The 26,396-nt window shown below is 45.1% G+C and overlaps 1 protein-coding gene across 7 annotated transcripts in view; it reads left to right on the forward strand.

Moving 5' to 3' along the window:
• The window catches only part of DNAH9 (dynein axonemal heavy chain 9), a 392,191-nt gene that overhangs the window by 249,225 nt on the left and 116,570 nt on the right, over positions 1-26,396 (forward strand). The gene's annotated exons all lie outside the window — the stretch shown is intronic.

Below are 26,396 nucleotides of genomic sequence, written 5' to 3' on the forward strand. Positions count from 1 at the left end.
TTGCTCATATGAGTCACTTCATCTCCTTGTGCCTTGCTTTCCCTGTCTACGAAATGGAGAAGATTATACTCACCTTATTTTTAAAGTGCTCTGAGATCTGTGGCTGACAAGTGCTATGGAAGAAATGTATATGATATAATTGTTACATGTGTCCCAGGAAAACATGCCTCCCATCAGGCAATGAGGAAAGTCATGGGCATGAGAAAAATTTACCAAACATGCTGTTTTAGAGTCCTTTTGCAATTTTTCTGCATTCTGTAATATTTGGCAAATATTAAGCAGTATTTTAAAAACTATATTTAAAGTTGCCAGATGTTGCCATTCCAATGTACACAAATATGCAGCTGTCTGTTGAACCCAGATTTCCTAAAAAAATGTCTCAAGTAAAAAAAAAGAGCGGCAGCACTAATTTGAGCAATGCCTCCTCCGTCTGATTCTCCTCGATCAAGGGTGTTTCAAAACCTAAGCAGGGCCACTGAAATTCAAATATTTAAATGTATAGAAGTCAAATTAAATGTATACCCCAAATAAAAATATAGTAAGAGGACCAAAATAAAATGCCATCATGGCTAAACAACAAAGTCAAAGAAGCAGTTAGAGGCAAAAAGGAGTCCTTTAAAAATTGGAAGCCAAATCCTATTGAGGAAAATACAAAGGAGTATAGACTCTGGCAAGTCAAGTGCAAAAGTGTAATTAGAGAGCCCAAAAAACAATTTGAAGAACAACTAGCAAAAGACTCAAACTAACAGCAAAAAAAAAAAAATCAGAAGCAGGAAGTCTAGCAAACTATTGGTGGACTATCGAGATGCTAAAGAAGCACTCAAGGCAGACAAACTGTTGCAGAGAAGCTAAATGAATTCTTTGCATCCATCTTCACGGCAGAGGATAAGAGGGAGATTCCCACACCTGAGCCATTCTCTTTAGGAGGCAAATCTGAGGAACTGTTCCAGATTGAGGTGTCAAGAGAGGAGGTTTTGCACCAAATTGATAAACAGTATTAAGTAACGAGGATCAGATGTATTCACCCAAGAGTTTTGAAGGAACTCAAATATCAAATTGCAGAACTACTAACTATGGTGTGTAACCTACCACTTAAATCAGCTTCTGTACCAGATGACTGGAAGATAGCTAATGTAACCCAATTTTTAAAAAGAATGTTTCAGAGGCAATCCTGACAATTACAGGCCAGTAAGCATAACTTCAGTACCAGTCAAATTGGTTGAAACTATAGTAAGGAACAGAATGATCAGAGACACAGATGAACATGATTTGTTGGGAAAGAGCCAACTCAGCTTTTATAAAGGGAAGTCGTGCCTCACCAATCTATTAGAATTCTTTGAGGGAGTCGACAAACATGTGGACAAGGGTGACCCAGTGGGTATAGTATACCTGGACTTTCAGAAAGTCTTTGTCAAGGTCCCTTACCAAAGGCTCTTAAAGCAAAGTAAGCAGTCATGGGCTAAGAGGCAAGGCCCCCTCATGAATGGTTAAAAGACAGGAACCAAAGGGAGGAATAAATGGTCAGTTTTCAGGAGAGAGGTAAATAGTAGTCATTATACACATTGAGCAATTTAGAAATATGTACTACTAAATGTTCACCTAAAACAGAAATAAAAAATGTTACACATATTCATTTCAGATCTATAGGAGTTCTAACTTTTTTGGTTTTAATAACTTTGCAAAACATTTTAGCTGTACAGCCTTAATGATGTATTAGTTTTACAGTTAAATAAAACCCATGTGTTGAGCCCAAAGTATAACAGGATGAAATCCTCTGGCCTTTGTAATACAGGAGGAAACCCAGATAGCAGCAATGGTATAGAAATGTGTAACCCACTGACTGGTGTACTGTAAAGTGCAAGCCAATGCTATCCAGGTGGGGCTCTAACAAATTCATATCCTGTGTACATCGGGCACAGAGAGTGGCCTGGAACACACCCTGGCCAGTGGGTTACAAATGCAGTCAACACACTCCTCTTCACTGATTCATATGGGACTGGGTTGATGTAGGGTGCGCCTGATTAACATAATTGTGCCACTAACTAGGCCTATTCTTCCCAGCTTCAAAGTCATTTTAATGAAATAATGACACAATGGGAAAGGTAAATCCAGTACACCGTGCAACTCTCAAATGCAATATTATTCTTTGGGGATTATTAGCTCAGTCAGATTCTGTGGTATTTGCATCTCTGCTTTAAAAGAGAAGCTGCCTGTATTAGTGAGAGAGAAGTGAAAATGATGTGAATTAGGGATCAGGTCTTTTTAAGCTCCTGGTGTTTGAAGGGAGTGGATGCTTAAGGAGGAGGATTGGAAGGCAGTCCTCAGCGCAACTCCTAGACTGACCAGAAGGGGTCACTGCTGTCAGAGCTGCCTCTGGTAGGAGGAGTGAGGGATCAAGTCAAAGGATTGCTAGGCTAGCTTTTGAATCAGGTTAAGTGAAAATGCATGAGGAGCATTTTAATGCTTGGGATGCCACAAACTTCTCTCCACTCCTCTGTTGGGAATTCATCTTCCATTGCTGGAGTTTCAGATAAGCACACAGGCTAGCATTTTCAAACTCAGATCTCTCATGTTAAATCTGCAGCTAGGCGCCTATGGAAAAGAGGCCTGATTTCCAATGTGAGCTGTGGGTGCTCAGCACTTTGGACACCTGGGCACTTATTTGCTTTGAAACTTTTGGGCTCAAGTTCCAATGGAGGGGAAGGAAAATGTTAGTGAGTGCTCCACAAACTAAACTTCCAAGCACTTCTGCTGGCCACAGGGTGCACAAAACAAATCAAGCGGTTTATTTTGCAAGGTCAGGTCCTAATTTCTTAGGATATTTTCTCCATGCTCCTTGGCCCCATAGCACTTGCTACAGTCCCCAAGGGGGAAAGAGAGGTGGCTATATGTCACCTCCATATCTGCACCCCATCTTGGGCTTCTGGGAGCCAGTGTCAGGGCCAGATCACAGGCAACTGGTTGGCACAGAGCAAGCTGCTCAGTATCAGGGCTGAAGGTCAGGGATCAGTCTGGGGCCAGGCCAGGTCCAAACTGCAGAGTCCGAGTCTATTACCAAAGTGAGACTATGAGGCGAGAATTGGGGTAGGGTTGGGCCAGACTCTCTCACAGGGATCAGCAGTGGTCTTAAGCCAGACATAGTAACCCATGATCAGGGTCAGGGGCCAAGCCTAGACTGAGCACCAGGAATCACGGTGAGTCACAGCAAGGGGTGGTGAGCAGGATCTGAGGCACGCCAGAGATCTGCATTATTCAAACTTCCAGAAATGGTTTCTTGATTTATGTGGGAAGTGCCAGCAAATCAGGAAATCCCAGAGGACTGTTACTCATGCCCCTTAGGGTGGGATTTCCTGCAGGGCATCTCAGTTCCTCTTGGTGGCAAGCCCATCTGGGCCCCTGGTGGTTATGAGGAAGCAATGCCTGCCTGAAACCCCACAGACCCCAACGGTAGGCCCATGGGCTCTTAGAGGCAGTTTGGTCTCCTTTACAATTTAGAGTAACCTCAGAGCTGCTCTAATTTCCACCAGCAGTAACAGCCCCAGGTCACTGGAGCACAGTATCCTTAGGGCACATGCCAGAAGAATGTCCCCCTATCCACCCTCCAGTATCCCCAGAACTGGGGGAATCCCCAGCTAACCAGTTAGGACTGTTTCGTGCTGTCCTAACCCTTTTTCTCACAAGTCTACAAAAACTTCTAAATCTGTGCACATCCCTTTAAAGTCTAAGGCCCTGCATGAGGCTCAGAATCAGTTGATTCAGCGAAAGAAAAATCTGACTTGATCACTGAACATATTATTCGTGAGGGTTTAGAGATATTTTCTTCAGGTGTGTTTGGGTTAGAAATAAATGCCAAGATGATTGCTGAACAAATTCCACTTCTTGGTAAAAGCTGGAGTATGCAAATAACAGCTAAATAGTTTTTAATTACTGCACATGTCAGGTGGGTGCCTGTTGAGCCCTCCCATGTCACTCTGACAGAGCCAAGCAAAAAGACTGGGGGAACCTCCCCGCCTGCTTCACATTATCAGAAAGAGAATTGAAGACGTGTCAGGGTCCGTCCATACTATGCGCCGGATCAGCAGGTAGTGTTCGATGTATCGGGTATCGATTTATCGCGTCTTGTCTGGACACGATAAATCGATCCACGAATGGATGCCCGTACTCCACCACAGCAGGAGGAGTAAGCAGAGTCGATGGAGGAGCCACAGCAGTCGACTCGCCGCTGTGAGGATGGCCAGGTAAGTCGAACTAAGATACTTCGACTTCAGCTATGCAAATAGCATAGCTGAAGTTGCGTCTCTTCGTTCGAACCCCTCCACTAGTGTAGCCCAGGCCTCAGTATGTGGAACATGATATCAAGTTATGAAAGCGTCAGCTTCATTGGCCTAAAGGGAAAAGAGTTTGACATTGAAACCAAAGAGTTAAGGCATTTCACTGAGCACAAACCTTACTGAGAGATGTTTGACTCTGAAAATCTGTGACCTCATTGGTTAGTTAATATTTAAAGTTTATATACAATTTGCAGAGACAGCTTCATGGTATCTCTATAGCAAATCTATCACTGATGACGTTTTATATAGTTTTGGAAATGACAGCCATGTAAAATTTAAATAAAGCCATCATATTGGCACAATCCGGAGAATCCAGGGAGTGTTTTATGAGTTTTTGTATATGGAATTTGTTCTCTTTAGCCGCAGACAGACAGGTAATTTATCCTCATGTTACAAATATCCAGTGTTGGGAGGCCTCACTTACAATTAACCTTTTCAATGATGTCTGCCTACATCAGGGTGCACCTTTGTACCTGATACCTCTCTGAAATCTCTCATCAAAACTAGGGAGCTAGACAACCTGAGTGGAGGAAAAAGACCGTGAAACAAGAATGAAGCTGTTAATGATTGGCGCTGCTTTGCAAGGGTATAAACAGCACATCAGGACAGAGTGCCTGCAGTATCCTCAGATTGCATAATTATAAGTGGAGCCTTTAGGATTGCCTATAGTTAATGTTGCTCAACACTTCCCATTGTAAGGCCCTGTTTCCAGCTGTTTCTAACTTTGCCAAACTAACTGGTTGAGCTGACAATTCCCGTGAATATTTCTAGAAAGTTTCAGCAAAAATAGTTCAACTGCTTCTAAGAAAAAAACAGGGGAAAATACATTGGTTTGTTGACCTTAATAAAGTTCTTACAACTGTTTCAATGTGCAGATCAGGTGCTTTAAGCAAGGATTTGAAATTTGGCAGGGGAGTTGCCTGCATATTGGGAGTGTTCTTTTTACTGTTCCCATGTAGAACCACCCAGTTTGATTAAGATACAAGCCTTGGAAAATCACTTTGCACATGCTCAGTAGAGACTTGTTACATTTGGCAGCTAAATTCCCTGAAGATTCCATCTGTACTGAGCGTGTACCAGCCCAGGGATGCGGGGACAGATCAGAAATTGTTCGCTGAGAAATTCACATCTGTATTCCACTCAGGTGTGTGTGTACCTAATGTGTCTGGAGCCAGAGAGTTTTCCATACAGTACTTGTCAGGGGGAGCACACGCACACTATGCCTCCTTGTGCCCCACCCAGGACAATTTAAGGGAGATGCTATCCTGATCTCTCTTAGTTCCTTCTCACTGCCTGAGTCAGAGCTCCGCATGTGGTTTACTTCAGAATTGCTATGCAGGTAGAGGGTCCTTTCCTATGTCTGTTTTTTTGTAATTATAGCTCAGTAGTAGTACCCACTAGTTAGTTATAGTTTAGATCATTTCAGGATAGAGCCCAGTGACATTTGTCACCAGGCTTCAAACACCGGCGCTGCCCGTCGTGTGGGGTCACTATCCCAAACAGCAATTCCCACATGCTGCCTTGTATGCCTCAGTGAGGGGCATATCAAAGAGAGGGGCAGTATTGATCATTCTTTTAAAAAGAGAACACAGATCTCCAGAGACTTATGCCTCAAAAAGCACCTCATGGAGCAAGCAATGCGATCTGCTTCAGCGCCAGGGCCTTTGGCCAATCATCCAGCCTCACAACTAGCCTCTGAGGGAACAGCAATCTCAGACAAGCCCTTGGATTCAGATTCCTTTCTGCAAAGAAGGGATAGATCCTCCTCAAGATGCTCTCCACAAAAGAGAACCCATAAAGTGGACAGGAACCATTCCAAGTCCCTAAGAGACTCCCTCTCTATGTCCAGGAGGAACTCCAAACATTGCCAGGATTCCTCCAGTGCCCAGGGTAGAGTCTGGCCTTTGTCCTGTGACTCCCTATACTGAGATGGGACCTGACTGGTATTATCCTGTCAACTCCAGCGCTGTAACAGGGACAGTCATTGAGTTCAATATCAACAGGCTCAATTCCAGTACCGATCTTTTAGATCATTTCAATCCTGCAGGCTTTTCAAGTGGCATCTGACCTGCTTAGCCTTTCTGTCCTGGGTTCCCTGATGGCACAAGACTCTTTAGTTGAGGATCTGCCTTCAGCCATTCTGGGTCTGTCCAGTTCTGTAACCTGGTACCAAATCCATGGATGATACAGGTACTGGCTTCCAAGCGAAGAGACAATAAGGATGCTTCCTTGGAACTGACTTTGGTTCCACCATTTGCCAGATGGGTACCGTGCCTGACTTTGATTTCTGTGCCAATGGATTGTCCAGCAACTCCAGCTACAGCACTGATTCATTCATCTATTATGAGGACAGCACCAACTTTTGAGATACCCCTTCAACATCTCAAGGGGCATCTTGGGTACCAATCTTGGCATTGACGTTTCCATCTACCTCTGGGCTACAGACTCATCAGTACAACTGATAGCCCCTTTGTCATAACCTAGTCCCAGATTTGGACCTTAGCGTCCAAAATATGGGGGTTAGCATGAAAACCTCCAAGCTTAGTTACCAGCTTGGACCTGGTACTGCTGCCACCACCCAAAAAATTAGAGTGTTTTGGGGCACTCTGGTCCCCCTGAAAAACCTTCCCTGGGGACCCCAAGACCCAAATCCCTTGAGTCTCACAACAAAGGGAAATAATCCTTTTTCCCTTCCCCCCTCCAGGTGCTCCTGGAGAGATACACAGACACAAGCTCTGTGAATCTAAACAGAGGGACTCCCCCCTCCCCGTTTTCCAGTCCTGGAGAACAGAATTACTGAGAGTTAATCTCTCTTTCCCTCCTCACCCAGAGGGTATGCAAAGTCAGGCGAATAAATTTAACACACACAGATCTTCCTCTGACTTCTTCCTCCCACCAATTCTCTGGTGAGTACAGACTCAATTTCCCTGAAGTTTCCCAGTAAAGAAAAACTCCAACAGGTCTCAGAAAGAAAGCTTTATATAAAAAAGAAAGAAAAATACATACAAATGGTCTCTCTGTATTAAGGTGACAAATACAGGGTCAATTGCTTAAAAGAATATTGAATAAACAGCCTTATTCAAAAAGAATACAATTCAAAGCACTCCAGCAACTATAAACATGTAATACCAAAGAAAGAAACCACATAACTCACTATTTGATCTCTTTGTCCTTACACTTGGAAACAGAAGATTAGAAAATAGAAATCACTTCTCAAAGCTGAGAGAAAAGCAGGCAGACAGACAAAGACTCAGACACAACCTTCCCTCCACCCAGAGTTGAAAAAAAATCCGGTTTCCTGATTGGTCCTCTGGTCAGGTGCTTCAGGTGAAAGAGACATTAACCCTTAGCTATCTGTTTATGATACGCCCCCCAAATTGCAGACAGTGGGGAAGCTCACTGGCGGCAATTTCCTCCTAGAACTTTAAAATAAACAGATTACTACAACACATGCACCTTTACATATACCACTAAGTATATAACTAACAGACTTTTACAAGTTAAGAACACTTTTTAACTACTGGATTCTGGGAAACTCTCATGGGAGAGTGCATCCATTACTTTGTTAGAAGCTCCTGTGATGTGCTGAATTTGAAAATCAAAATCTTGGAGAGCTAAACTCCAACGAAGAAGTTTCTTGTTGTTCCCCTTGGCAGTATGAAGCCACTTTAGTGCAGCAAGGTCGGTTTTTAGTTGGAACCGCCGTCCCCAAACATATGGGCGTAGCTTTTCCAGGGCATACACAATGGCATAGCATTCCTTTTCACTGACTGACCAGTGACTTTCCCTTTCAGACAGTTTTTTGCTGAGAAACACGACAGGATGGAAATTGTGATCCATTGCTTCCTGCATGAGAACTGCTCCTATACCACGCTCAGATGCATCCGTGGTTACTAGGAATGGCTTGTCAAAGTCCGGGGCCCTGAGTACAGGGTCAGACATGAGCGTTGCCTTAAGCTGGGTAAAGGCCTTTTGACACTCATCAGTCCACGTAACTGCATTTGGCTGGGTCTTTTTGGTCAGGTCGGTCAGTGGGGCAGCGATTTGGCTGTAGTGTGGTACAAATCGCCTGTAGTACCCGGCCAAGCCTAAGAAGGATTGGACCTGTTTCTTTGACCTTGGGACAGGCCACTTTTGGATAGCATCCACCTTGGCCTGTAGGGGGTTTATGGTTCCTCGATCCACCTGGTGCCCCAGGTAAGTCACTCTGTGTTGGCCTATTTGACACTTTTGGCCTTAACAGTTAGTCCGGCCTGCCTGATGCGCTTAAAGACCTTTCAGGTGTAGTAGGTGTTCGGGCCAGGAATCTGAAAAATTGCCACATCATTGAGGTAGGCAACTGCAAATTTTCCCAGTCCTGCTAGTAGACCATCTACCAGCCTCTGGAAGGTGGCGGGTGCATTTCGAAGGCCGAAAGGAAGGACATTGAATTCACATACCCCCGCATGGGTGACGAATGCTGACCTCTCCTTGGCAGGTTCATCTAGCGGTACTTGCCAGTACCCCTTGGTTAAGTCTACTGTAGAGATGAACTGGGCACATCCCAACTTCTCCAATAGCTCATCGGTACGTGGCATTGGATAGTTGTCCGGACGAAGTTACCGCATTTAGCTTATGGTAGTTCACGCAAAAGCGTATTTCCCCATCTGGTTGGGTACCAGAACCACTGGAGATGCCCATGCACTGGTAGATGAGTGGATTATACCCATCTGTAGCATGTTCTGGATCTCCCGTTCTATAGCAGCTTGGGCATGAGGAGACACCCGGTAGGGTGGGGTTCTAATGGGGTGAGCATTACCTGTGTCAATGGAGTGGTATGCCCATTCAGTCCGTCCTGGGGTGGCTGAGAACAATGGGGCGAAGCTAGTGCACAGCTCCTTGATTTGTCGCCGCTGCAAACGTTCCAGGGTGGTTGAGAGGTTCACCTCTTCCACGCCACCGTCTTTTTTCCCGTCGTAGTAGACACCGTCAGGCCACTCAGCATCATCTCCCTGGACTGTAAACTGACAAACCTGTAAGTCTCTGGAATAGAAAGGCTTGAGAGAATTAACATGGTACACTTTAGGCTTTAGTGAGGAATTGGGAAATGCTATGAGGTAGTTTACAGTTCCCAGGCACTCTTGGACCGTGAATGGCCCTTCCCATGATGCTTCCATCTTATGGGCCTGTTGCACCTTCAAGACCATCACCTGGTCTCCTACCTTGAAGGAACGTTCTCTGGCATGTCTGTCATACCAGGCATTTTGCTCTTCCTGAGCATCCTTTAGGTTCTTTCTAGCAAGGGCTAAAGAGTGTCGGAGGGTGCTTTGTAGGTTGCTTACAAAGTCCAGAATGTTAATTCCTGGAGAAGGCATAAACCCCTCCCATTGCTGCTTCACCAACTGTAATGGCCCCTTAACCTCGTGGCCATACACAAGTTCAAACGGTGAAAACCCTAAACTGGGATGTGGTACAGCCCTGTAGGCAAACAGCAACTGCTGCAACACTAGGTCCCAATTATTGGAGTATTCGTTGACGAATTTACATATCATGGCCCCCAAAGTTCCATTGAACCTTTCCACCAGGCCATTGGTTTGATGGTGGTACGGGGTGGCAACCAAGTGATTCACCCCATGAGTTTCCCACAGTTTTTCCATGGTCCCTGCCAGGAAATTAGATCCTGAATCTGTAAGGATGTCGGAGGGCCAACCTACCCTGGCAAAGATGTCTGTTAGGGCCAGGCACACAGTGTTCGCCCTGGTGTTGCCTAGAGCTACTGCTTCCGGCCATCGGGTAGCAAAGTCCACTAAAGTCAGTACGTACTGCTTTCCTCTGGGCGTCTTTTTTGGGAAAGGGCCCAGAATATCCACAGCTACTTGCTGAAATGGGACCTCAATTATGGGAGTGGCTGGAGAGGGGCCTTGACCTGGTCTTGGGGTTTTCCCACTCTTTGGCACACCTCACAAGACCGAACATACTGGGCAACGTCCTTGCCCATCCCCTCCCAGTGGAAGGACTTCCCCAACCGGTCCTTGGTTCTGTTCACCCCAGCATGGCCACTGGGATGATCATGGGCTAAGCTTAAGAGCTTCACCCGGTACTTAGTTGGAACCACCAACTGTTTTTGTGGCTGCCATTCTTCCCGGTGTCCACCAGAAAGAATTTCCTTGTATAAAAGTCCTTGGTCTATAACAAACCGGGATCGATTAGAAGAGCTGAGAGGCGGGGTGGGGTGCTCCGTGCTGCGCCCACGCTTCTGAAGGCTGTCATCTGCTTCCTGCTCAGTCTGGAACTGTTCCCTTGAGGCTGGGGTCACCAGTTCTTCCTCAGACTGTGGACTTGGGCTTGGTCCCTCTGGAAGCGATGTAGGTGATGGGGTTGTTTCCGTGCTGGTGAACTGCTCTCCGCTGGTGCACCTGAGGGTAATTTCAGGGCTCTGGCTGAGCCTTTTGGGTATGGCTGTCTGTTGCTTTTGCCAGTTCTGGCTCGCTGGCGCCCTCTGGCGTTGAGTTTGAAGATGTGGTTGCACTTGCTGGTGCTGGTTGCTGTTCCAGTCCCGGGCCTGGGACTGGAGGTACTGTGGCTGTTTCAGTGGTTGGCATGGAATCCGGGTCCATACCTCTCTCTGGGTCTCTGGTAACACAGACGGGGCGTCTGTGGATGGCTCAGGAACAGGAATAGGTCTGGAAGCTTGCCTGGTTTGGCTACGGGTAACCATTCCCACTCGCTTAGCCCGCTTCACCTGGTTGGCCAAGTCTTCCCCCAGTAGCATGGGGATAGGATAATTGTCATAGACTGCAAAAGTCCACATTCCTGACCAGCCTTTGTACTGGACAGGCAGTTCAGCTGTAGGTAAGTCTACAGCTTGTGACATGAAGGGGTAAATTGTAACTTTGGCCTTTGGGTTGATGAATTTGGGGTCAACGAAGGATTGTGGATAGCTGACCCTTGTGCCCCCGTGTCTCTTCAGCGCAAGTAACCTTCTTTCCACCCATTCTCAAATTTACCCTTCGCCTCCAAGGGTATTTGAGAGGCATCTGGGCCTGGGGATCTTTGGTGAGATGGTGGTGTAATGAATTGCACTCGCATGGTGTTCTTTGGACAGTTGGCCTTGATATGTCCCAGTTCATTACACTTAAAGCATCTTCCATCTGATGGGTCACTGGGCCGAGGTGAGTTACTGGAGACTGGTGAGGTGGAAGAATAGGGCGTCTGTGGCTTTACTTGGGTTGTATGTGGGGTCTTTGGCTGTCCTCGCGTTGTAGGGTTTATTGGTCGGTGTGCACCCCTGGGGTATTCGTTCCCCTTGACAGTAGCTTTCTTGCTTTCTGCCACTTCCATCCATTTGGCTCCAATCTCCCCCGCCTCAGCGAGATCTTTGGGGTTTTCCATCTTGTATGTACCATGTGATGTCTCAGGAACACCATCCAAGAACTGCTCCATTTGTATGAGGAAGTGCAGTTCTTCCAAGGTTTTAACATTGTGTCCTGATATCCAGGCCTCATAATTTTTCGCAACGTAGTAGGCGTGTTTGGGAAATGACACATCTGGTTTCCACTTTTGGGTTCTGAAACGCCGACGGGCATGATTCGGGGTTATCCCCATTCTGTATCTGGCCTTGGTTTAAAAAGTTTATAGTCCATTTATTTGCTGCTTAGGCATTTCAGCTGCCACCTCTGCTAAAGGTCCACTGAGCTGTGGCCTCAATTTCTACCATGTACTGGCTTCAGGGATGCGGTACCCAAGATAGGCTCTTTCAAAATTTTCCAAGAAGGCCTCGGTGTCATCACCTGCCTTGTAGGTGGAAATTTCTGTGATGTGGGAACCATAATTGGCGAAGGGTTGGTTAGGATTGGCTGGCTCATGTAGCCCAGCTTGCGCTAAGTCCAGTTCATGTTTTCTCTGTTTTTCCTTCTCTTCATTTCTTGTTGTTGTTTTTTCCATTTCTTTTTGTTGTTTTCCATGTCTCGGCGGTGGGCCACCTCTTCTTCTTCTAGTTTTCTGTGGTGGGCTGCATTTTTGGCTTCTTGTTCTCTTTTATGGGCTGCCTGTTTGATCTGTTCTTCTCTTTCTTTCATCTCCATCTCTTTTTGTTTTATTTCTAGTTCCTGTTTGTTTTTTTCCATCTCTCGCCTGTGCTCGGCCACTTTGATTTATTTTTCGGCTTCAATTTTTGCCTTAGAAGTCATGGTTCCTGTTTTCTTGTGTTGGGGTGCCCTCTGGTGTTTATCTTCTGAACTGGCAGGCTCTGTTGCCTCCTGGGGTCTGCCTAGCAACAGTGCCTTCCCTTTGTTTTCAATGTAAAGTAAACTAGAAAAACCACTTTATTTGCATGTATATAGTGCTGGTATTTGCCTCCTAATGGGAGTGCTATTGTGTGACAAAAGACCCTTTGTCACAGCTTAATGGTTTCTTGCTTAATATGCAAGCCACAACTGCCAGAGAGAGGCAGAAAAAAAATTTCTCTCTGGTTCCCTTTTTAAAACCAAAACTGTTTCTCTCTGCTAAAAAGCCCCTAGCAGAGAAAAGAAAATATAATATTCCTACTGGCTTCTGGATTCTATCTTTCTCATCCCCCGGCTACCAACCATGTCATCACACTAGTCCCAGATTTGACCTTAGCGTCCAAATATGGGGGTTCGCATGAAAACCTCCAGCTTAGTTACCAGCTTGGACTTTGTACTGCTGCCACCCCCCAAAAAATTAGAAGTGTTTTGGGGCACTCTGGTCCCCCTGAAAACCTTCCCTGGGGACCCCAAGACCCAAATCCCTTGAGTCTCACAACAAAGGGAAATAATCCTTTTTCCCTTCCCCCTCCAGGTGCTCCTGGGAGATACATCAGACACAAGCTCTGTGAATCTAAACAGAGGGACTCCCCCCCTCCCCGTTTTTCCAGTCCTGGAGAACAGAATTACCGAGAGTTAATCTCTCTTTCCCTCCTCACCCAGAGGGTATGCAAAGTCAGGCGAATAAATTTACCACACACAGATCTTCCTCTGACTTCTTCCTCCCACCAATTCCCTGGTGAGTACAGACTCAATGTTCCTGAAGTTTCCCAGTAAAGAAAAACTCCAACAGGTCTCAGAAAGAAAGTTTATATAAAAAGAAGAAAAATACATACAAATGGTCTCTCTGTATTAAGGTGACAAAACAGGGTCAATTGCTTAAAAGAATATTGAATAAACAGCTTATTCAAAAAGAATACAATTCAAGCACTCCAGCAACTATAGACATGTAAATACCAAGAAAAGAAACCACATACTCACTATTTGATCTCTTTGTCCTTACACTTGGAAACAGAAGATTAGAAAACAGAAATCACTTCTCAAAGCTGAGAGAAAAGCAGGCAGACAGACAAGGACTCAGACACAACCTTCCCTCCACCCAGAGTTGAAAAAAAATCCGGTTTCCTGATTGGTCCTCTGGTCAGGTGCTTCAGGTGAAAGAGACATTAACCCTTAGCTATCTGTTTATGACACCCTTGCAGCCTCTACAGAAAGTTCTTCGCATTTAACTCAGAATCCTCCTCCTCCTCCTCATCATCATCATTGTCTTCCCTTGCTACTCAAAACTCAATAAGAGCCTCTTAAGTCAGGGGTCGGCAACCCTTCAGAAGTGGTGTGCCGCGTCTTCATTTATTCACTCTAATTCAAGGTTTCATGTGCCGGTAATAATTTTAATGTTTTTAGAAGGTCTCTTTCTATAAGTCTAAAAGATATATCTAAACTATTGTTGTATGTAAAGTAAATAATGTTTTTGAAATGTTTAAGAAGCTTCATTTAAAATTAAATTAAAATGCACATCTCCCCGGACTGGTGGCCAGGACCCGGGAAGTGTGAGTGCCTGTCAAGGTTCCTTCCCCACTCTGAACTTTAGGGTACAAATATGGGGACCTGTATGGACACTTCTAAGCTTAATTACTAGCTTAGATCTGGTAACTCTGCCACCATCCTGAAATTTCAGTGTCTGGATCACTTCTTGTCTCCCCCCAAATCTTCCCCTCCCTGGGCAGCCTTGAGAGGCTTCACCAATTCCCTGGTGAACACAGATCCAAACCCCTTGGATCTTAAAACAAGGAGAAATTAACCATCCCCTCTACTTTCCCCCCACCAATCCCTGGTGAGTCCAGATCCAATCCCCTTGGATCTTAAAACAAGGAAACATCAATCAGGTTCTTTAAAAGAAAGCTTTTAATTAAAGAAAGAAATGTAAAAAAATCATCTCTGTAAAATCAGGATGGAAAATACTTTACAGGGTAATCAGATTCCTATAGCCCAGAGGAACCCCCTCTAGCCTTAGGTTCAAAGTTACAGCAAGCAGTGGTAAAATCCTCTCAGCAAAAAAGGGACATTTACAGGTTGAGAAAACAAAAATAAGACTAATCCGCCTTGCCTGGCTATTACTTACAATTTTGAAACATGAGAGACTGATTCAGAAAGATTTGGAGAGCCTGAATTGACGTCTGGTCCCTCTTAGTCCCAAGAGCGAACAGCCCCCAAAACAAAGAGCACAAACAAAGACTTCCCTCCACCAAGATTTGAAAGTATCTTGTCCCCTTATTGGTTCTCTGGTCAGGTGTCAGCCAGGTTTACTGAGCTTCTTAACCCTTTACAGGTAAAAGAGGCATTAACCTTTAACTATCTGTTTATGACAGTGCCATTGAAAATCAGCTCACGTGCTGCCTTCGGCACGCTTGCCATAGGTTGGAAAAGAATCATTGATACTGAGAATGGGATCACTCTGGTAACAGACACAGGACATCTTAGCTGAGTCCATACTGGCCTCCAATTTCATATTCATTGCCTGAGTGGACCAGCTGGAACCTTTGGTTGGAAGTGTCCTTGATTATTGAGGGACCAGATCTTCAACCTACTCCAGAGGATGTTGCCCTCAGTAAACCACCCTCCAGAGCTGTTGGTTTCAGGGCAGCACTCTCAGGCACTTTCTACTGACCCACCACAGCATCATCCTGAACCTGTGACCCAGGTTCCAGTCATGTTACAGGAGGAGCCTTCTGTGCTACTATCTTCCTGTTTCCTGATGACTCTTCAGTACCAGATTCCTCCTCTTTCATACCAGAGGACTTCAAGTTTTTCCAGGACCGTTTAAGAAGTATGACAGCAGCAGTGGGCATTCAGGCTGAACATGTCCAAGACAGAATGCATAAATTTCTGGTAGGGCTGTTGATTAATCACAGTTAATGCATGTGATTAACTCAGAAAATTAATCACAATTAATTGCAGTTTTAATCGAATGGTTAAACAGTAGAAAACCAATAGAAATGTATTAAATATTTGTGGATGTTTTTCTACATTTTCAAATATATTGATTGCAGTTACAACACAAAATTCAAAGTGTATGCTGCTCACTTTATGTTTTTTATTACAAATATTTGCACTGTGAAAATGATAAAAGAAATAGTATTTTTCAATTCCTCATACAAGTACTTTACTGCAATCTCTTTATCATGAAAGTGCAACTTACAAATGTAGATTTTTTTTTGTTACATAACTGCATTAAAAAACAAAACCATATAAAACTTTAGCGCCTACAGGTCCACTCAGTCCTACTTCTTGTTAAGCCAATTGCTAAGACCAACAAGTTTGGTTATATTTATGGGACATAATACTGCCTGCTTCTTATTTACAATGTCACATGAAAGTAAGAACAGGCATACACATGGCACTTTTGTAGTCAGCATTGCAAAGTATTTACATCCCAGATATGCTAAACATTCATATGCCCTTCATGCTTTGGTCACCATTCCAGAGGACATGCTTCCATGCTGATGACGCTTGTTAAAAAAATAATGTGTTAATTAAATTTGTGACTGAACTCTTTGGGGGAGAATTGTATGTTTCCTGCTCTGTTTTACCTGCATTCTGCCATATATTTGATGTTATAGCTGTTTCGGATGATGACTCAGCACATGTTCATTTCAAGAACACTTTCACTGCAGATTTGACAAAACGCAAAGAAGGCACAAATATGAGATTTCGAAAGAAAGCTACAGCACTCAACTCAAGGTTTAAGAATCTGAAGTGCCTTCCAAAATCTGAGAGGGATGAGATGTGGAACCACGCTTTCAGAAGTCTTAAAAGAGCAACACTCTGATGCAGAAACTACAGAACCCAAACCACCAAAAAAGAAAGTCAAGCTTCTGTTGATGGCATCTGACTCATGATGATGAAACTGAACATGCTTTGATCGACACTGCTTTGGATCATTATCAACTAGAACCTGTCAACAGCATGGATGAAAGTCCTCTGGAATACTGGTCAAAGCATGAAGGGATGTGAATCTTTAGCGCATCTAGCACATAAATATCTTGCAATGCCAACTACAGTGGTGCAATGCGAATGCCTGTTCTCAGTTTCAGATGATGTAAACAAGAAGCGGGCAGCATTATATGTTGCAAATATAAACACATTTGTCTGAGCGATTGGGGAACAAGAAATAGGATTGAGTGGACTTGTAGACTCTAAAGTTTTAGATTGTTTTGTGTTTGAATGCAGGTTTTTTTGTTTTTTTTTTAACATAATTCTGCATTTGTAAGTTCAATGTTCATGATAAAGAAATTTTACTACAGTACTTGTAATGGAAATTGAGAACTACTATTTCTTTTGTTTTTACAGTGCAAATATTTATAATAAAAATAAAGAAAGTGAGCAGTATACTTTGTATTCTATGTTATAATTGAAATCAATATATTTGAAAATATAGAAAACATCCAAAAATATTTAAATAAGTGGTATTCTATTATTTATCAGTGTGATTAAATCGCACAATTAATCACAATTATTTTTTTAATCATTCAGTTAATTGTGATTAATTTTTTAAATAGCTTGACAGCTCTAGTTTCTGGACATCTTGCAATTATCAGCCCCTGGAAAGCTTGCTCTCCTAATAAATGAAGCGCTTTTGGAGCCCACAATAACTTAGTGGAATACATTGGCTTCCATAGCTCCCACTGCTAAGCATACTGAAAAACACTACCATGTTCCTATTCATGACTGTGAGTGTTTTTATTCCTACTCACCTCTCAACACCCTGGTGGTCGCTGCTGGCAATTAATGATCTTGTCAGGGCAGGTACAAGTCTACACACAAGGAAAAGAATCCAAAAGACTTGATTTGTTGGGAGAAAGATTTATTCGACTCTTTTATTACAGATGCACATAGCTAATCAACCAGTGCTTCTGCTGAAGTATGATTTTCTAAATTGGCCTCATCAAAATTTGTTAATAAACTCCCTGAGGACGCATGAAATGAGTTTAAAAGCTTTCTTGCAGAGGCTCATCAAAAAGTCACTCCAGCTGGTGCTTGACATCACAGATGTTTCCTCCAGAGTCATGCCTTCTGCAATAGCAGTGAAAAAGGCCTCATGGCTGCTGAACTCTGGTATAGTCCCAGACATTCTGCAGGCTTTAAAGGACGTGTCTTGAGGGTCACTTCCTCTTTTGTGATAAGATTGCTGAGACCTTAAATAATTCAAAGATTCCAGAGCTACAATATAACCATTAGGAGTCTATCCTCCAGTCACTAAAAGGTGGCAGTACAGACCTCAAGAGGAACAACATCAATAGTATGGTCAGCTGTTCTACAGGCAACCAACATGTCCTGCTAGACAATGTAACTTCTCTAAGAAGAGACAAAAGTCTCAGAAGCTGCCGTCAGAGTTCTGTGTGGTGGTTGTGTCACATCCTCACATTTAGTCTTAGCCTAGTTTATTGTACATAGTTAGCTAGTAGTTAATAGATAGTGCGCCAGGTCACAGGGTGAATCCTCTGCCTCTCACAAAAAGTGCAGACCAGCACATAATCGGTTCCTGCATGCGGGATGGTGCGGCTACCTCTGACTCTTCCCGAGTACTGAGTGGCAAGGGCAGGTGCCCAATACCATTGATTCCAGTTCTGACCTCCAGGTGTTTGATGACTTCAGCACGGACAAGAGTGAAGCCATACCGACTGTATCCTCACTGCTGGTCTAGGACTTGCACCTCAGCACTGCACCAAGATGCTCCCTTCCCCATGGTGGGCACAAAGCCGGTACCGGAATTGGTGAGGGAAACTTTGGCAGCGAGAGCCTCTTTGGCCTTGCTGCATTCAATCCTGCAGGTGGTCCCATGGCAGCTCTCATCACTCTCAACATCGACACCTGCATGCTTGGAACTGATGATATTGCCATAATCGGGGGCACCAATCCCTTCCTCACTCTGGGTAATGGATGAATTGAACCACCCATTGGCTCCCTCTGCCCATATTACTGAGATCCTGGGGCTCTGATTCCCAGTCAGAGTCGTCATCCTCCCACTCCACATCACTTGATGAACTCCGCAGGCCGCCAGTGGATCAATATGGCTCCCAGAGTTGGCGTGTGCCCTGTGGTTGGTACAGAAATCCCTGGGCCTGGCCTCTCCTGGTCACCAATGCCCTACCCATGTCAGTGGCCTCCTTGGACTCAATGAGATGCTCCTTTCTTGTGGAGTTCCCACTCTTCATCCTATTCAAAGCTGAAGTCACCCACCAGGTCAATGATGGTGGCTTTGGATTAGTCACAAGTCCAGGCATTGCCTGTCTTCCTCCCCACAGAGCTGCCAGAGTCCTCCCTTCCAGGTATATCTTCCCAGAACTGAGAGCCAGTTTTGGCTCAGACAAGACCTTTGTCGTCCTCATCACCAGATGATGTCATGTTGCCTGGTTCATTCTCCCCTGCTATTCTGCAGGACTTCAAGGCATACCACGAGATTTAACACTATATAGCCACATCTCCTCAAGCCCACAAGAGTCCTGTAGAGTACACTGACCTTGCTACCACAGTGGCTAAGTGCATGGGAAAGCTCTACTTTTTTCCCATGTAGGGATTTGAGGTGTTCTGTTCCCACCCAGCCAAATTCCCTGATTGTAATGGCAATAAACAACATGGCTTGGCAAGGATAGGGATTCCAAGTGATTGGATCTTCTGGGCCAGAAGATATATAGACCTCATTGTCCCTGCAGATGAGGATCACAAATCAACAAGCTTTGCTGTCCAAGTGTGATTTTTCTCAACTGGTCAGCTATATCTAACTTCGAGGACCAGTTGCCCAAGGCCTTGTGTGAGGAGTTCCAGGAATTCATTGAGAGTGGCTGCTTGGTGGCCAAAATATCTCTGCAGTCCGCCCTTGACATTGCAGACACCTTGGCCAGGGTTATGGCCTCGGCAGTTATTATGAGGTGGGCTTCCTGGTTGTAAAACTCTGGGAGCACTTTGGACGTCCATCAAGCCGTCGAGGAGTTACCTTTGATGGCTGAGTCTTGTTCTCAGACAAGACTGATGAGACTTGCACTCCTTTAAGAATTCCAGGACTACCTTGAGGTCCTTGGGCACATACATGTTGTCTGTGCAAAGATGCCACTCTTGGGCACAGCAGCAGCGACACTATCACCGGCAGCATTCCTTTGCTCAGCCTTTCCCCTGAAACAGCAGGACTATTCTAGAAAGGGGTAGATCTCACAAGAGGAAGCAGTTGGGCTCAGTCTTTGGACAGTCCACATTCCCTCCCTTGGCACCAGCTAAGCATCCATTTTGACTCCTATGGCCCAGTCATTACTCCATCCTCTCTATCTGCCTGTCCCTTTGGGGACAGTCTGGCCTACTTTTACAATGCATGGGACTCGATTACCATCAATAGCTGGTCCTAGACACTCTCAGATCAGGCTACACAATTCAAGTTTATCTCCATGCTCTCTGCTTCCCCCCTTCCTCACCCCCCTCACAAAGCACTGCTTATCAAGCAGGTCAGCTTTCTGTTGACATGGGGAGTGGGCGGTAGAGGAAGTTCTGCTGGAACACCAGGGCCACAGCTTTCACTCCTGGTACTTCCTGATACCAAAATCCAAGGTTGGGATGAGACCCATTCTCAACCTTCACAGCCTCAACAAATTCATAAAGTACATGAGCTATCAGCTATCCTCCCCATAGTGTCTCAGAATGACTGGTTCACTGCTCTGGACCTTCAGGATGCTTACTTTCATGTGGCAATTCCACTGAGCCACAGGATGTTCCTTCATTTTGTGGTAGGGGAATGCCACTTTCACTATATGGTTCTCCCACTTGACCTCTCTTCTGCCCCTTTACTCTTCACCAAATGCATGTTGGTGGGAGTCTGGGTATCATTTTAAACACCACTTGGCTTCCTCTCAGAAAATCGAGTTCACTGGGGCCCTGTTAGATTTCACGAGGTTGAGGGCATTCCTGACGACTAATCACTTCCAGGTGATTTAACAGCTATATCTCAGTCTGCAATCTCAGCCCTCCATGACATTCTGGGTGTGTCTAAGCCTGTTGCGTCACACATCCGCTTGCACACAAGTGGTCCAGTTCACTGTGCCTTCGCCTTCTTCAGATGTGGCTCAGGACACTTTACTACCCTGCCCTACATTCTCTGGATGGGTTGGATCACTGATATTTTGAAGGCCAAGACTATAACAGGGTTAAAAAAAAACTAGATGGAGGATAGGTCCATCAATGGCTATTAGCCAGGATGGGCAGGGATGGTTTCCCAAGCCTCTGTTTGCCAGAAGCTGGGAGATGGCAACAGGGGATGGATCACCTGATGGTTACCTGTTCTGTTCATTCCCTCTGGAGCATCTGGCATTGGCCACTGTCAGAAGATAGGATACTGGGCTAGATGTACCTTTGGTCTGACCCAGTATGGCCGTTCTTATGTTCTTCCTCCACCAGTCCTAGATTCCTTGTGCTGGTGGAAGTCCCCACTGGATGTGTGCCAAGGAGTCCCCTTCATTCAGTCCTCTCCAGCCATCAGTGGTTACCAGTGCTTCCATTCTGTGTTGGGATGTGCATCTGGTTTTACTGAGGGTGCAGAGCCTATGGTCGGAACAGGAAGCCTCATTTCATATCAACGCTCTGGAATTTTGACCATTCACAATGCATGCCATGCCTTTTGGGATCACATCAGGCACTCAGTGCTCCACATACTCACTGACTATACCACCGCAATGTATGTGTGAACAAACACGGGGGATGTGCATTCTGGAGGCAATTTTGCATCAAAGATGACATCATTCTGGTAACAGTCCACTTGCTGGACTTACAAAACCATCTCAGAGACCATCTCAGCAAAGTTTTCTCTTCGAGTCACTCATGGTCCCTCCAGGTTGTCTTTGCAACATGGAGCATCCCCATGATCGACCTGTTTGCAAGGAGGTGTGACGGACTCCGGGCAGAAGGATATAAGAGAGTAATGGAAGGCAGGTATATCAGCCTCAGAATGTTCCCTGGATAGCCAAACAAAGGCTACTCCAGGCCAATCAAGACACCTGATGCCAATTTAACTAGTTAAAGTCATTAGGCTAATACCTGCACCTGACCTCAATCAACCGACAAAGGGTCTGTTAAGGTTGTTAGACTAATGGAATTAAGGTCCCACTCATACTGCTTAAAAGCTCTCCTTGCTAGCTCTCTCGGGAGAAGCCCAAGTGAAAGAAGCTGGAGAGGAAGCATTGCTGATTCCTGAGGTAAGAGTGAAGCTTAGAAAAGGGGACCACGGGAAAGTGGTCAAGAGAATCAAAGCAGCATCAGTCGTGAAGGGAAAACCACCAATAGCTGCTACCATTAGGGTCCCTGGACTGGAACTCGGTGTAAAGGGTGGGCCCAGGTTCCCTCCTTTCCCCCATGCGCTACAGAGATCCCCTTGAGAGGGGAAGCAGACTTTAGTCCAGGCAGGAGGCCAAACTGCACCTACTGAGCTCTAAGGAGCAACAGAGATTGTGGGTATTCCACCTGCGCACCTCCCATATTAGCCTGTGATGAAAGTAGCTCAATAAGCTGTGACCTTTACCACAGTGCTGGGAAAGAGAGGTCATATTGAGGGTCTTAGTGAGCTTCTGAGGCCACTGAATCTGCCAGAAGCACAGGACCCACCAATTACAGGCTCAGAGCTTTGTCACAGAGGGAAAACGGACAGTTTCAACTTCTGCTTTTGAGGAGACCTCAGTGTGGGCCTTCTCTCCACCACCTTCTATTGCAGCTGGCAGTTGACTTTTCTGTATGCCTTTCCACCTGTTCCGGTCATTCCTCAGGTCATCCTCACACTCAAGGCAGATCAGGCCAAGCTATTCTTGTTGCTCCAGGATAGCTGAGACAGTGCTGATTCCCAGACCACCTTGCTCTGTCAGTTCAGCGTTCCATACTGCTTCGTCTTCATCCTGACCTGCTCACTCAGAGCTACGGCTGTGTTACCCAGAGTTCCCCTGAACCCAAAGCTCTTGGTAAATTTACTCTCCACAAGAAGATATCAGGACAGACCAAGGGAGATGCAGCACTTCTGTCTGCTAGAGGGCTGACACAAACAAATCAAAACCATGTGTTTTCACTTAAAGCCAGTATTTATTAGTCTCCAGTATTCCCATTAGAATACCTTTACTGAAAATCCCTGCTTTGTTTAGTATCAAGCACACACAAACATAATAGGTTATAGAGCATGCCAAACTGATAATTACCCCTTCAGGATTATGCCTCAGGAGTTTAGAGTGGTATTTGGGTGATTCAGCCACAGATTTCCAGTGGCTGGCCTACCGTTGGTGGCTCGAGATCTTCTTGATGTGATCCGCTTGACCCAAACCCACAGTTCCCCTCTTACACTCAAAAAAGTTACAAAGAGCTTTCAATCAAAAAAACAAATTGGTCACTAGACAGAAAGCTGGTGTTACAAAATATGTCACACACAAAAATTGTTAAGCAAGCAATTTCTGAGCAGATAGTCTAGCAGTCATATTTTCTAGTAACAACAGTCCTGAATATATACAGACTTCCTGTTTTTCATAGACACTTACACCCCATCCTCTCTGACATGCTAGGGTAGAGTCAAGCTCACTTCATGTGATAGCTACCCCCTGCCCCCAGCTTGCCTTAGCAGGTCTTTGCTGGAATTTAGTATACAACAAGCGAAAAAAAAAATTCATCTCAATAATTGAAGTGGCTAGGACATTGGTCTGGTTGCTGAAATTGCACTTTACAGGTCACATCCTCCATTCTGCAGTCATCTTCTTCCACCTTACAATGTGGCTGAATGAGGAGGAAGAACAGTGCTCTGAAGCTGTCCAACCAATCTACTCAACAATAGGCATTCTCTACTAGGATGGCCTACTTAGCGAAATGGAAAAGGTCATGAAATCATAGAATATCAGGGTTGGAAGGGACCTCAGGAGGTCATCTAGTCCAACCCCTGCTCAAAGCAGGACCAATCCCAACTAAATCATCCAGCCAGGGCTTTGTCAAGCCTGACCTTAAAAACCTCTAAGGAAAGAGATTCCGCCACCTCCTAGGTAACCCATTCCAGTGCTTCACTACCTTCCCAGTGAAAAAGCTTTTTCCTAATATCCAACCTAAACCTCCCCCACTGCAACTTGAGACCATGAGTACGTCTTCAGTACCCGCCGTATCGGCGGGTAGCAATCGATTGCTCGGGGATCGATATATCGCATCTCATCTAGACGCGATATATCGATCCCCGAACGCGCTTATATTGATTCCGTAACTCCACCAACCCGAACAAAGTTGCGGAATCGACAGGGGGAGCCACAGACATGGATCCTGCGCCGTGAGGACAGTGAGTAATTCGATCTTAGATACTTCGACTTCAGCTACGTTATTCATGTAGCTGAAGTTGCGTATCTAAGATCGATTTTCCCCCATAGTGTAGACCAGCCCCATTACTCCTTGTTCTGTCATCTGGTACCACTGAGAACAGTCTAGATCCATCCTCTTTGGAACTCCCTTTCAGGTAGTTGAAAGCAGCTATCAAGTCCCCCCTCATTCTTCTCTTCTGCAGACTGAACATCCCAATTTCCTCAGCCTCTCCTCATAAATCATGTGCTCCAGCCCGTTAATCATTTTTGTTGCCCTCTGCTGGACTCTTTCCAGTTTTTCCACATCCTTCTTGTAGTGTGGGGCCCAATACTGAACACAGTACTCCAGATGAGGCCTCACCAATGTTGAATAGAGGGGAATGATCACGTTCCTTGATCTACTGGCAATGCCCCTACTTATACAGCCCAAAATGCCGTTAGCCTTCTTGGCAACAAGGGCACATTGTTGACTAATATCTGGCTTCTTGTCCACTGTAACCCCTAGGTCCTTTTCTGCAGAACTGCTGTCTAGCCATTTGGTACCTAGTTTGTAGCAATGCATGGGATTCTTCCATCCTAAGTGCAAGACTCTGCACTTGTCCTTGTTGAACTTCATCAGATTTCTTTTGACCCAATCTTCTAATTTGTCTAGGTCCCTCTGTATGCTATCCCTACCTTCCAGCATATCTACCGCTCCTCTCAGTTTACTATCATCTGCAAACTTGCTGAGGGTGCAGTCCACTCCATCCTCTAGATCATTAATGAAGATATTGAACAAAACCAGCCCCAGGACCAACCCTTGGGGCACTCTACTTGATACCGGCTGCCAACTAGATATGGAGCCATTGATCACTACTCGTTGAGACCGACGATCAGGCCAGCTTTCTATCCACCTTATAGTCCATTCATCCAGTCCATACTTCTTTACCTTGCTGGCGAGAATACTGTGGGAGACCGTATCAAAAGCTTTGCTAAAGTCAAGGAATAACACATCCACTGCTTTCCCCTCGTCCACAGAGCCAGTTATCTCGTCATAGAAGGCAATTAGGTTACTCAGGCATGACTTGCCCTTGGTGAATCCATGCTGACTGTTCCTGATCACTTTCCTCTCCTCTAAGTGCTTCAGAATTGATTCCTTGAGGACCTGCTTCATGATTTTTCCAGGGACCGAGGTGAAGCTGACTGTCCTGTAGTTTCCTGGATCCTCCTCCTTCCCTTTTTTAAGAATGGGCACTACATTAGCCCTTTTCCAGTGGTCCGGGTCCTCCCTGGATCGCCATGAGTTTTCAAAGATAATGGCCAATGGCTCTGCAATCACATCTGTGGTGTGGTCTTTGGCCAGCAGGACCCAACTGACCGGGACTTCCATCCAGGACATTTTGGAGTGCCTGCTACATCTTCAGAAATTGAGCCTTGCACTCAGTTCACTAAGAAAGCATTTGGCAGCAATATCAGTGTTTCATCCCCATATTCAAGGGAAGTCAGATTTTTCCAGTGCCATGATGACAAGATTTCTGAACCGGCTTCTCCGCTTATATGCTCCAGTCTGAGAACCGTTTCCTTTTTGGGACCTAAACACAGTTCTAACTGCTGTAATTGGCCCTGTTTTCGAGCCCCTTGCATCCTGTCCACTGCCCCTCCTATCTCAGAAAACCATGTTCCTGATAGCTATCATACCCGCAGGAAGCGTGTGTGAGTTGCAGGCTTTCATTTTCCAAGGACAAGGTGACGCTGCGACAACACCCAAAGCTTTTGTCCAAGGTGGTCTTTCAGTTTCATCTGAATCAGTTGGTGTATTTACCTGTGTTTTTTCCTTATGACGCATTCTTCCCTGGAGATTCAGCATCTCCATACCCTGGCAATCAGACAATATGTACTCTTTTATCTAAACAGGTCTTAACTGTTTCATCTTTCACCTCATCTGTTTGTATCATACACAGACCACATGAAGGGGCAAGTTGTCTCTACATCGACCATCTCTAGATGGATAACATCCTATATCAAGACTGCATATGAGATAGCTCAACAGATACTGGGCTTACTCCATGAAGGAGCAAGCAACGTTCATAGCATTTCTCAGTGACATTTCTATACTGGACATTTGCATGGCAGCCATGTGGTCGTCCACAGATACGTTTACGGACCATTATGCTATTATCACATCTTCCAGAGCAGACCCAGGACTTGGAAGAGTGGTCCTGCAATCTCCATTCCAATAGACTCGGAGCCCTGCCTCCAGACTGGGGTACTGCTTGCGAGTCACCTAAATAGAATGCATGTCTTCATCTACTCGAAAAGAGCCAAAGTTATAGCAAGTAACCATTTCTTTCAGCCATGCTGATGACCCATATGGGTGTCAGTGTGATTCTATATGATTGAATTTCTGCACTTTCAGTTTCCTTTTATAAAAGTTTTTTTGGGTGTAATTTTTAGGTTATATTAAAAAAAAAAGTCAC

This window comes from Gopherus evgoodei, chromosome 15, assembly GCF_007399415.2.
Source record: "Gopherus evgoodei ecotype Sinaloan lineage chromosome 15, rGopEvg1_v1.p, whole genome shotgun sequence".
NCBI lineage: Eukaryota > Metazoa > Chordata > Testudines > Testudinidae > Gopherus > Gopherus evgoodei.